We start from the raw sequence: 3948 nt of genomic DNA on the forward strand, positions 1-3948 counted from the left end.
GGTGTCAGCCTAGCTCACAGCAACCTCAAACTCCTGGGCTCAAGCGATCCTCCTGCGTCAGCCTCCCGAGTAGCTGGGACTACAGGCACACGCCACCGTGCCCAGCTAATTTTTTTTCTATTTTTAGTTGTTTGGCTAATTTCTTTCATTTATAGTAGAGACGGGGTCTCGCTCTTGCTCAGGCTGGTCTCGAACTCCTGAGCTTAAGCAATCCTCCCGCCTTGGCCTCCCAGAGTGCTAGTATTACAGGCGTGAGCCACCACGCCGGGCCTGAATGTTAGAACTGGATCAATTTTTCCCAGGTCTTCACCTCAGAGCATGAAAAGCAGTTCTTTTTAAACAACTTAATTATAAGTGCTCAAAATCTGGAATCCTACCACAGAGCTGGGAACTCTGGAGAGAGTCAACAATTTAGGCACTTGAAAGGTGCTGTGAAATCATCCTCGTGGTTAAAAATAATCATTATTTTAAAAAAATACCTTCAATCTTTCATAGATTATAGATTTTCAAAAAATGAGTCAGCATAGAATCCTACAAAATCCTGATATTTACCCACTTTTAAGCTGTGCTACTTACCACTTCTGGGCTTCAATCAGATGAAGAATCCAATAAAGGGTTTGTTCCATCATACAACTGTGACCTCATTCCCTGCTCAGGCTCAGGCCAAGAGAGAGAATGACCCGTAAGCTCCTTCCAGCCTTAGAGCAAATGTGTTTTCAGTGTGGGTCATTCAGCATCCTTGGGGTATATGAGGGTGTGAATTACAGAATAAGAACATTTGGACACTGTCTAGATTTCAAGGAAGGAGAAGAATTTTTTTGTTTTAAATTCTGTATTAACATATTTTCATGTTAATATATTTTCATTAGTGAGTTTTTGTTTTAAATTCTGTATTAATATATTTTCATTAGTGAGTTGAAAATTGTTCAAGTAAAACATATTTACCCAGCTGCCTTGACTGAATGGTGACTAAGAATCAATTGATTAATTGTTTAAGCCTAGAAAGAAAGTAAAAAAATCAAACTCTCATAGGCTTGTAGTCTTTGGTATTATTGGGAAAAGTGATTTAAAAGGAACAATTAAAGAAAAGATTGCTTGTTTTAAGCAGATACTGTAGTATTCATGTTATGACATGTCTCATGGCATTGTAAATCCTCTAGCACAAGTTAGGAATGTCTTTAGTCTATTGTGGCCAAGCACAGATACCTCTGGCACCCAGGGCTTAGCTAGTAACGTATTTGGGCCCCCAAAAGTGCTTCAGGCTTCACTTAGTGGCAGGAGAAGTTGCACTAGAAGTTACCTATTCCTGCTCAGGGGGTTTGTTCATTATGAGCATCATTTGACTTTATCCTAGTCTTTTCAAACTTGGTACATTGCCTCCCATTCTGACCAGGGACATAAAGGGAAAGAAAGGGAAGGTTTAGTTTACAAATTAACTCAATGAGTATTTACTAAGAGCCTACTATGTTAAAGGCTACCAAGGTTTATTTTTATTTTTATTTTTTTTTGGAGACAGAGTCTCTCTCTGTTGCCCTGGCTAGAGTGCCGTGGCATCAGCCTAGCTCACAGCAACCTCAAACTTCTGGGCTCAAGCGATCCTCCTGCCTCAGCCTCCCGAGTAGCTGAGACTACAGGCATGCATGACCATGCCTGGCTAATTTTGTCTATTTTTCTATTTTTATTTGTCCAGCTAATTTCTTTCTATTTTTAGTAGAGACAGGGTCTCACTCTTGCTCAGGCTGGTCTCGAATTCCTGAGCTCAAATGATCCTCCCACCTCGGCCTCCCAGAGTGCCAGGATTACAGGCACGACCCATCGCACCCAGCCAAGGCTATCAAGGTTTAAAATGGGGATAATGACATATCCTATTGGATGGGGTTGTTGAAAAGTAGAATTTTTAAATTATTATTTTAAAAAATCTTTAATTGGGTAAAATACACAGGACATAAAATTTACCATATTAACCACTTTTAAGTGTACAATTCAGTATTGTCTTATATATTCCCATTGTTTTGCAACCAATCTACAGAACTTTTTCATCTTGAAAAACTGAAACTCTGTGAAGGCCAGAGTGGAGTTCTGAATGTTTGCTGTCAAATGACAGAAATATTAGCAGGTCTTGAAATTGTTCATATACGAATGCTATTTCCATTTTATCATGCTTAGGTAACTGAAATTCACCTTTATTCCCTAGCAAATAGAAATGGTGAAATGGAAATTTGGAAAAAAAAGATATTTAAGTGTGAAAAATGCCATTATGCTTATGTCTAGTCATCTGAAATTTGAATGTGAAAACTTAAATGACAGTAGTATATGTTTGAATTCACAGAATGTGTCAATATGGTATTAGAAATAAAATTTGTTCCCTTAATACCTATATCTATAAACAAAACTTGTAAGCAGAAATTGAGTATTATTTAGTGAATCTTTTAAATAGACACTAATGTTTGAAATTTCTAGAATTTCTAAAATTACAAAACATACTTTAAAATGTATAAAATGCACTGTAGACTTCACAGAGTAAAATATATTTTGGTAGCAGCAGGTGGACTGGGGCTTACATAGTGAAGGAAGCACATGTGTGAGCAGGGTAGCCTTGTGCAATGTGTATATTTTGATAAAGAGACTGAAGGAAAAGAATAACACTAGGAAAACATAGGGAAACAGGAATGAAAGAAAAATATTTTTTTAGAGACATGAAGAAGATGATAAAGAAAGAAAAAAGAAGAAATGGAAGAGGAGAAAGAAGAGTAATGGAAAAGTAAGCAGAGAGGACTTTAAAGTTGCATTTTCCCAGATTTGTAAATAAATGGTTTTTAACAACCGTTTCTGATTTGGGTGACTCACCTATGTTCCCTGGGGTTGTTAGTTTTATAGAACTGTTTGTTCTGAGTGGCCCAGATAGGGAGGATTATCTCAAGAATGACCTCGATACAGCTGCTTGGGTTAGTGATTCTTCAGTTATATGAAAGCAGGAGACTAGAACCTCTGTCAATCAGTAAGCATTTATTGGGGACATACTATGTACTCAAAAACTAAGCTTCAGTGAGAGCAGAAATCTTGCTTATCTCTTGTGCATCATCAAACTTTCTTGAACAGTGCCTGAGTACTCAATAAATACTTACTGATGAACACAGAGCTTATACATGACCATGGCCGATTATTTCCAGTATCCCTAATTCAGCAGCATGATTTTAAATGCTGGGGATAAAAGATACCAAGTGAACATTCCTGAAAGTTTTCTGGTACCAGCAACAGAAGCAGGAATAGGTGGGATAGACTGGACTTATTCAAAAGTTTTTTTTCTTTTACAAATAATAAAATACAACAGGACTCATTTAGAATGTTAAGTGTGAGTACCCAGAATTTAAATTTATCTTCCTTATTAAAATTTATTTTGTGGATACTTATATAAAGCACCTTATAAAGGAAGGATCTTGTTCTTAGATTTTTTTTTCTTTTGAGACCGAGTCTTACTCTGTCGCCTGGGCTAGAGTGCAGTATCATTATCATAGCTCACTACAACCTCAAACTCCTGGGCTCAAGCTATTCTCCTGCCTCAGCATCCCGAGTAGCTGGGACTACAGGAGCGTGCCACCATGCCCGGCTAATTTTTCTATTTTTAAAAGAAATGGGGTCGTGCTCTTGCTCAGGCTGATCTTGAACTCCTGAGCTCAACCAATCCTCCCACCTCGGCCTCCCACAGTGCTAGGATTACAGGCGTGAGCCACCCCGACTGGTCCTAAGTTTCGTTTTGTTGTGATGAAATGTTTTAAAGTTGATTGTGGTGACGGTTGCACAACTCTGTTAGTATACTAAAAACTATTGAGTTATACACTTTAAATGGTTGAATTGTATGGTAGGTAAAGCTGTTGTAAAAAATACAACATAGCAAAATAGAATGCAAATAACCAATTGGGAAAATATTTACTATAGATATGACAATGT

General features: G+C 37.7%; 1 protein-coding gene across 1 annotated transcript in view; it reads right to left on the minus strand.

The window, feature by feature from the left end:
* Window positions 1–3948, minus strand: part of EFCAB3 (EF-hand calcium binding domain 3) — a 48459-nt gene that overhangs the window by 44305 nt on the left and 206 nt on the right. The gene's annotated exons all lie outside the window — the stretch shown is intronic.

The sequence above is a fragment of the Propithecus coquereli genome, unplaced genomic scaffold (genome assembly GCF_000956105.1).
Source record: "Propithecus coquereli isolate 6110/MARCELLA unplaced genomic scaffold, Pcoq_1.0 Scaffold119, whole genome shotgun sequence".
NCBI lineage: Eukaryota > Metazoa > Chordata > Mammalia > Primates > Indriidae > Propithecus > Propithecus coquereli.